Source organism: Physella acuta, unplaced genomic scaffold (genome assembly GCF_028476545.2).
Source record: "Physella acuta isolate Inbredline_101_S28 unplaced genomic scaffold, ASM2847654v3 ptg002087l, whole genome shotgun sequence".
NCBI lineage: Eukaryota > Metazoa > Mollusca > Gastropoda > Physidae > Physella > Physella acuta.
Genome location: NW_026733589.1, coordinates 102,027 through 110,617, shown reverse-complemented (window position 1 = coordinate 110,617; position 8,591 = coordinate 102,027). Strand labels below are relative to the sequence as shown.

The following is an 8,591-nucleotide window of genomic DNA, read 5'->3' as shown; positions in this document are numbered from 1 at the left end:
ATATATATATATATATATATATATATATATATATATATATATATATATATATATACCGAGGGGTCTATGGGGGCTATGACCCCCTACCCCCCTGCCTACGCCACTGGATCGATATCTTTAGCATAATGCTAGAGATTTAAAGGTTGTGGTGCCAAAAGACAGTACATTATTCTGTTTACTTAAAAAATTAACTTCAAAACGTTAGTATTACCTAAACAACATTATGTTTGTCATATTGTTTGTTCAGTTAATACAATCAATGAGATAACAGTTTACTTTGACTAAAATGACTTCATTGGTTTTTTTAAAGACATAAATTAGAATTGCGTGTGCTGGTAAATAGAGTTACCATTTCACTTTGTTTATATTTTTCTAGTTTAAAACTAGACTAGTTAGATCTAGACTAGTCTAAGTAGTAAGTAGCCCCTACTTACTTCACGAGGTAATCATTATTTTCTTATTGTAACATTTTAATTTTATACTAAATTATACATCATACTCCTACTGACTAAATCTCAATTATGCTAATAGGCCAGGGGCATAAATGGCATAATAGAGTATATTTTTTAAAATCTAGAATCTAGATCTCTAAATTGAAAATCTCTAGTAACACTAACTACTAGATTTCTAGATCTACTAACTACTAAACTACTACTGTAACTAGATCTAGACTACTAACTTCATCATCTAATTTTTTTAAACTAACTTAGTAAGCCTACTGACTAGATCTCTAGATCTAGATCTCTCTAGATCTAGTTCAGACTAACTAACTAGTAGTCTAGTTCAGAGTTGTTCATTTTGACAAATTGAAATTTGTAACAAAAAAAGTGAAAGTGTTGTGTTAACTAATGTGTGAGTGTACTCGTTTGTGAAGATAGGGCAGATAGGCTATTTAAAATTTTAATAATCAGGCCTAAAATTTTTAATTTTAATTAATTAAAATTAGATCAGTGGAAAAGTGGTTCTTAATTTGAATAACCTGGGTTCAATTGAACCCCGGGGGTCAGTGAGTCAGTCTCACAGGGGTTCGCCGGAGGTCAAGAGACACACCAGACTTTGTGATAGGATTTTGTCAGTGCGGAAAATAGAAAATAGAATTTGCAGAGTATGACAACAGTTCAAATATCATGATATTTATTTGTATATTGTGGAATCCTTGAACGTCATGATACACATACAATACAAATTGTCACTAAATTGTGTCTACACCAAATATACAGTTGTGTATTGATCGTGTAGTATACACATGTACTTTGATGAACATACTTTTTTATCTCTATATTGTTGCCCAATAATCGACTTATGACTGTTGTGACGGTACATTTGTTATTTTTCTTTTTTTTTTTAAAATCCTTAAATCCTCTCATACTAACTAGATCTATGTCGAGCATAAAAAAAAAGAAAGTGGGCAGACGAATATCATAATAATATATGTAAAATATGGATTTACTTGTATAAAGGAAATTGATGGAAGTCTGTGCCCTAACTGCAGCAGCCCATTTACTACTAAGACAAAATAACTCACTTGCAATGCCTCACAATATGATTATATTTAAAGTGCACAGAGGAAATAATAGCAATTTTATTTAAGTCCAACATCTTATTATTTGCACACAAAAAATATGTTGCATTTCTGTTTCATGTTGCTATACATGCTTTAGAAACTGTGTAGTAAAATGTAATAGATAATAAATATAACTAAATAAACTTTAAAACAACTTTTATAATTTTGTATAACAACTATATTTTCAGATATGAACAACCATCGTTTGACTCCGTTGTACATCATCATGATACCTTTATATAAATGTTGGATGAGTTGTATGCATGCAACATTGCTGAGTTGTCTGTAGGGGAACCAGGGTGGTGATTAGCACGATAGGCCAGGTTTGATTAGGTAAGTTTGTACTTTAAGTTTAAAAAAACAACTAATTATTTCCTTTATGGGGTCGGCGTGGTTGAGTCGGTAAAGCTCATGGTTGCTAAACCGAAAAGTCTCGAGTTCGAACCCTCGGGCAGATGAGGCTCGTTAGCTGGGGACAGCCACTCTTCTAGGAGAGACAACTCCAAAATTAAACAATTGCTGCCTTGTAGTTTGTTCTTGGTTGGACATAGGCTATGGAAGCAAATCCAAAAAGAAAAGCAGGCTGAAATCTGAGTCAATGGCCTCAATGGCGCTTAACCAGTTGACACGTAACGCTTAATTGTGTTGGAGGCGTGGTCGAGTCGGCAGAAAGCTAATGGTGGATAAATTCGAACAAAGTCTCGAGTTCAAACCCACTTGCAGATAAATCTCGATCCCCTTCAACACTAAAAATTAAGAACGAAGAAGAAGATTTCCTTTATATGTTGTTGTTAATTCTTTACTAAGGATCAGTTTTGTTTATTTCTTGAATTTAAAAAAAAAAAAACACTATTTCCACCATAGCTGTGCATGTTCTTAGGCTTATTAGATACAAGTTATAATTAGTCATGATTTCAAATAAAAGTAAGCATATTTAGGATTGGGTTAGGTTAGCCGGTTGCCCCTCCTCGGACATAGACTGCTGACAAGAACTTTCCAGGCGTCTCTGTCCTGGGTTAGTCTCTTCAATTGTCCCCAGGTGTATCCAATCTTCTTGGTGTCATCTTCCAGGTCACGTCTCCAAGTCTTCCTTGGTTAGCATCTTTTCTTTTTGCCTGTGGATTCAAAGTGAAGGCCTGTCTTGTTATGCTGGATACAGGTTTCATGAGTGTGTGGCCAATTCATGTCCGTTTTCCTTTTCTGTATTTAGAGTTGTCAGACCAAAATTACTGGGCTTTAATACTTTTCTAAGACAATATTCTTGAAATAATCAAGTCATTATGCCAGAAACACCTCAAAACAGCAAAAATGATATACAAAAGTGGGTTAGGATTACACAGGGGCTAGAGATGATTAGGTCCTGTAACTATACTGTTGAAAGAGCCACATTAGGCCCTGTAGCCACACTGTCAAAAGAGCCACATTTGGCGCTGTAGCCACACTGTCAAAAGAGCCACATTTGGCGCTGTAGCCACACTGTCAAAAGAGCCACATTTGGCCCTGTAGACACACTGTTGAAAGAGCCACATTAGGCCCTGTAGCCACACTGTTGAAAGAGCCACATTAGGCCCTGTAGCCACACTGTTGAAAGAGCCACATTTGGCCCTGTAACCACACTGTTGAAAGAGGCCTGTAGCCATAGTGGTAAAAGAACCACACAATTTAATTCTGCCTTGTAGCCATATTTTTAAAAGAGCCGTTTTAGCCCCAACACCCACATTGTGTGAAGATCCTCATTAGCCCTAATACCCACATTGTCAAAGAGCCACACGAGGTCCCGTGTGTTGCCTTTCACATTCTCTGTATTAGAAATTGAATGTTCACGTAACTGAAAAAAAAAAAATTGTCTATATTTTTAGGGTTGAGTCATTATTATTGGGTTCTCACGCGACTTTGAAAAACTAAACTTTAAAAAAAAATTGTTTAGATTAGCTTGGTATAATACATTCACACATAAAATTCTGGATATAAATATCACAGGTCATGTTGACCTACTCAAGTTTCAAATGTTCCACTTTCGTTTGGAGTCACTGCGCCCTATCGACAGTCCCGTGTTACAACCGGATAGATCGACTGCTCGGTTATGTTTATTGCTTGCTCTCATGGTAGTCCGTGGCATATTTATGGAAGAGTATGGGAAGCATTGGGGAATTCCCGTTGTTTTTTTTTTTCCGCTGTGGTTCTAAGGTTCTCAATTTTTTTTACCAATTTTTTTTTAAGTTAATGTACTGATGGATCAAATGTGTACACATATTTTATGTACCAGTGGCGTAGGCAAGGGGGGGGGGGGTTATAACCCCTTCCATGGACCCATATATATATATATATATATATATATATATATATATATATATATATATATATATATATATATATATATATATATATATATATATATATATATATAGGATTATATAGAAAAAGGTTTGAACCCCTCCTATGACCAAATCCTGGCTACGCCATTGTTATGTACTTGATCATTACCATTATCTTTTCCCGCTCGTGCCCAAGACACATGGGGTAGATGAAGTAGAGTTAATTTGTTTCAATTACCTCGGCATATGAAGGTATAGTATGGTCAGCAGGCTTTGTTTCCCTAACGTGAGTCTGGTACCCATCAGAATCGAGCCCGAAATCCGAACTCGAGATTTTCGTGTTAGCAGTCGTAAGCTATTATAAACTTCCTGGATTTTAATTATGTAAAATATTTTTCGACATTCTCGGTCAGAGGCTACACGTCACATTTTGAGAAGCGCTTTTATAGACTATGCTAATATTTTTAAACGATTTATGTTGTACCGTAAAGTACAGGCAGTGTGGCAGTTCCCTTGCGTGTCAAACGTGTCTAGACTTCTGACAGATGTAATATAGTGCCACGCTGACCTGGACTCCACTAGACAGGGCTGTGATGGTGTCCCTTGCTTACGAAAAAATAAATACAATCCTTTTTATATAAATAAATTCTTTCTGTTAAAACATTTAAGGAACTTCGTTATTTAAGGAACTATGTTAGAAACGTAATCTATTTCTGATAAAATTGTAGTCCGTCTGTTTTAAAATATATTTTTGGTATTGTATTTAGAACTCACAATGGTGCATAGAATTGACGGCTTACCCGTAAGTCTCGAGTACGAATCCAGGTTCCACTAGACAATTTAGGGCAGTGATGTTGTACCCTTATTTAAAAAAAAATAATTTAAATAGATTCTTTCTGTTAAAATATTTAAACGAGCTGAACTGAGAATTGAATATATTTCTGATAAAAAATTAAAATTGTAGTCTATCTTTCTGTTTTTAAATATATTTTTCGTATTGTATTCTTCTTCGTCTTTTTTCATGTACAGCTTCCTTTCATACTTTTTAATGGTGTGGTCGGGTGCTAACATTCTAGCTCGAGCCCACCCAGCTCTGTTGTGTACCTGACTCACATCAAGTTAAAACATATGCCGAGGTAATTGAAACAGATGAACTGTACTTCACCTCCGCCGTGAACCCTTATGGTCCGAAAAGGGTGCTTTACTTCTACTCCACGCTGTTCTGTCCTTAGCTATTTTTTCTTCTTCTATTTCTTCCTTTTTTCCAATCATTTTCATGTTTTTCTTTTTATTTAAATTTTTTTCTCTCTTTTCTTCCTATGTGTTTTTGTGTCTGTCTATATCTTGTAGATTCGTTGACATGCCTTTATATTAACGTATGGCCTACCCTTCTCTGGTCACTAGTAACTTACTGGTCAATACTGACTAACTGGTCAATACTGACTAACTGGTCAATACTGACTAACTGGGTCAATACTGACTAACTGGGTCAATACTGACTAACTGGGTCAATACTGACTAACTGGTCAATACTGACTAACTGGTGACTTACTGGTCAATCCTGACTAACTGGTGACTAACTGGTCAATACTGACTAACCTGTGACTTACTGGTCAATACTGACTAACTGGTCAATATTGACTAACTGGGTCAATACTGACTAACTGGGTCAATACTGACTAACTGGGTCAATACTGACTAACTGGTCAATACTGACTAACTGGTGACTTACTGGTCAATCCTGACTAACTGGTGACTAACTGGTCAATACTGACTAACTGGTCAATACTGACTAACTGGTCAATACTGACTAACTGGTCAATACTGACTAACTGGTCAATACTGACTAACTGGGTCAATACTGACTAACTGGTCAATACTAACTGGTGACTTACTGGTCAATACTGACTAACTGGTCAATACTGACTAACTGGGTCAATACTGACTAACTGGGTCAATACTGACTAAGTGGGTCAATACTGACTAACTGGTCAATACTGACTAACTGGTCAATACCGACTAACTGCTCAATACTGACTAACTGCTCAATACTGACTAACTTAGTCAATACTGACTAACTGGTCAATACCGACTAACTGCTCAATACTGACTAACTGCTCAATACTGACTAACTGGTCAATACTGACTAACTGGTCAATACTGACTAACTGGTCAATACTGACTAACTGGTCAATACTGACTAACTGGTCAATACTGACTAACTGGTCAATACTGACTAGCTGGTCAATACTGACTAACTGGTCAATACTGACTAACCTGTGACTTACTGGTCAATACTGACTAACTGGTCAATACTGACTAACTGGTCAATACTGACTAGCTGGTCAATACTGACTAACTGGTCAATACTGACTAACCTGTGACTTACTGGTCAATACTGACTAACTGGTCAATACTGACTAACTGGTGACTTACTGGTCAATACTGACTAACTGGTCAATACTGACTAACTGGTCAATACTGACTAACTGGTCAATACTGACTAACTGGTCAATACTGACTAACTGGTCAATACTGACTAACTGGTGACTAACTGGGTCAATACTGACTAACCCATGGACCGGCCACTGAATTTTAAAACCAATCCTACTCAAATCAGTAACAGAATCACTCAAGAGGTTTTTGCCATGCCCACTATCTCTCAAACAAAACCCGGTGGGATTCGAGGATGATTTGGGTTGATCATCTATGCTACCCCCCCCCCCCCCCCCCCCCTCTGTCTCGCTTTCTCTCTCACCGTAGTGAAGGTTTATATTAAACTATTATCGAATGTAAGGGGGGTGGGGCTGGACTGAAACTGACATGTTACATTATGTTGTCAATTCGAGCATGATCAACTATCCAAGTTTGACGTCCCCCCCCCTCACTCCTACCCCCCCCCCCCCCCCCCCATAGATTGCTGTCAAATGGCTCCACAGGTCAGCCGGGCAGTGTGGGGGGGGGGGGGGTCCTCGCGTGTTGGCTCAACGATGCGACTGGCGGTAGATGTGTTCTGTTGTAGGGACGGGCGGCTGACACTATTTCCTCATTCTCTCACGGCTTTAAAGGTTAGCTTTTTTTTTTTTTTTTTTTGGTTGACGTCAATTTATTTCATCGCACTGTCATACCGCCGTTAAGAATTTTTTTTTTTTAATTTAAATTTTTAATGTGTTTCGTTTAGAAGTAATTTTTAGTGTAGGCCTAAGCTAGAGTGTGTTTACATGGTTTTACCAGAATGAGAGAAAATAATTGTTTTAGAAAAGTGAAATGTGGGTTTATTTTTTTTTTTTTTTTTTTTTTTTTTTTTTTTTGAAGCTTGCCTTTTACCGACTAGTGTTTCATTACAAAGGTTTTACAGTATAAAAATGTTCTTGTTATAGAGGTTCTTGAGACAGGTGTAGTAGAGTTGAGCTGTGACGACCGAAACGGGCAATTAGTGTGACCAGTAATGTGTCATGCCATCTCCCCCCCCCCCCCATCTCCCCCTTCTTTCCCCCCTCCCCCGAGGATCCATCAAGTTTGAATTCTCGTGTAGTCTTACAAACTAAAGCCGAACTTCAGATATCATGGCTGGCATTCATTCGTGACTAGGACACGTTCGTGTGTTATTCATGTAAATTACGTGATATGGAAGTATTTGGTTAAGCGTACCATGTCAATATTCCGCATAATACAACTCTACCTGGTATCATTGAAGCTATCGCATGCTCGAATCCAATCCATGTTTTAGACTTGATTTTGTACAGCTAACCCAAACGTTAAAAAGTGTAATCATATATAGCTTACACAAACCCAGAATTACCATATACATGTATGGCTAACCCATCTCAGGCAGAGTTTCTCCCCCCCCCCCCCCGAACGAAATGAAATATATATAATTTATATAGAAAAGATATACTTTTAACAGTGTCCGCCCCCCGAAGAAAGTCTACCGCCCCCCCCCCCCCCCCGGATAAAAAAAGTCTGGAAGAAACACTGATCACAGGTGTTACTATATATAGCTTACACAAACCCAGAGTGCTACCCTATACATGTATAGCTAACCCATCACATGTGTTACCATTTATAGCTTACACAAATCCAGAATTACCATATACATGTATAGCTTACCCATCACAGGTGTTAAGTAGCTTATACAAACTCAGAGAAATACAATACGTTTCTTGTAAAATGGATCGTCCGTAAATGTCACACTATTTTAGACACCCCCCCCCCCCCCCCCATAGCTACTATAGTTACATATAGACCCTTACCATAATAAGACATGAATAAATTACCCCCTCTCCATAAAATCTAAATTAAATTAACGTTTTCCACCATCCTTTTGTTATTAAAAAAACGGGGTTCACAGAATAAGACTTTTATTCTGTGAACAACCTGTTGTGCATTGTCACTAAATTCAACCCCTCCCCTAAGTGTGTGAGGTGTATTCATTGGGTTCTTTGAATAGTGGGGTTTTGTGTAATAAAGAACAAATCGGGTTCGTAAGTAGTCCGGAGAATGATGAGCACAACATTTTCTTTAAGGGTTATTGCATTGGTGTAGGTTTGGTAACCGCTATTCAAAACGTATAACAGACTTTTAGCTTAAGATAATCCGTGGCGGAAAAATCTGAAGAATGGGGGGGGGGGGGGGGGGGATGGTTAAATTCACCACATACAACGATCAATATATGGGACAGGTCATTAAAACATCTTACTGGATCGTTGAAA

At 37.6% G+C, this 8,591-nt stretch overlaps 1 protein-coding gene across 1 annotated transcript in view; it reads left to right on the top strand.

Annotated features, from left to right (window-relative positions):
• The first annotated feature begins 368 nt into the window (after window positions 1–368).
• Window positions 369–8,591, top strand: part of LOC131932099 (solute carrier family 45 member 3) — a 69,461-nt gene continuing 61,238 nt past the window's right edge. The window contains exons 1-2 of the mRNA XM_059288986.1: window positions 369–442; window positions 1,753–1,897. The gene's annotated coding sequence lies outside the window, so the exon portion shown is untranslated. The remainder of the gene's footprint in view (window positions 443–1,752; window positions 1,898–8,591) is intronic.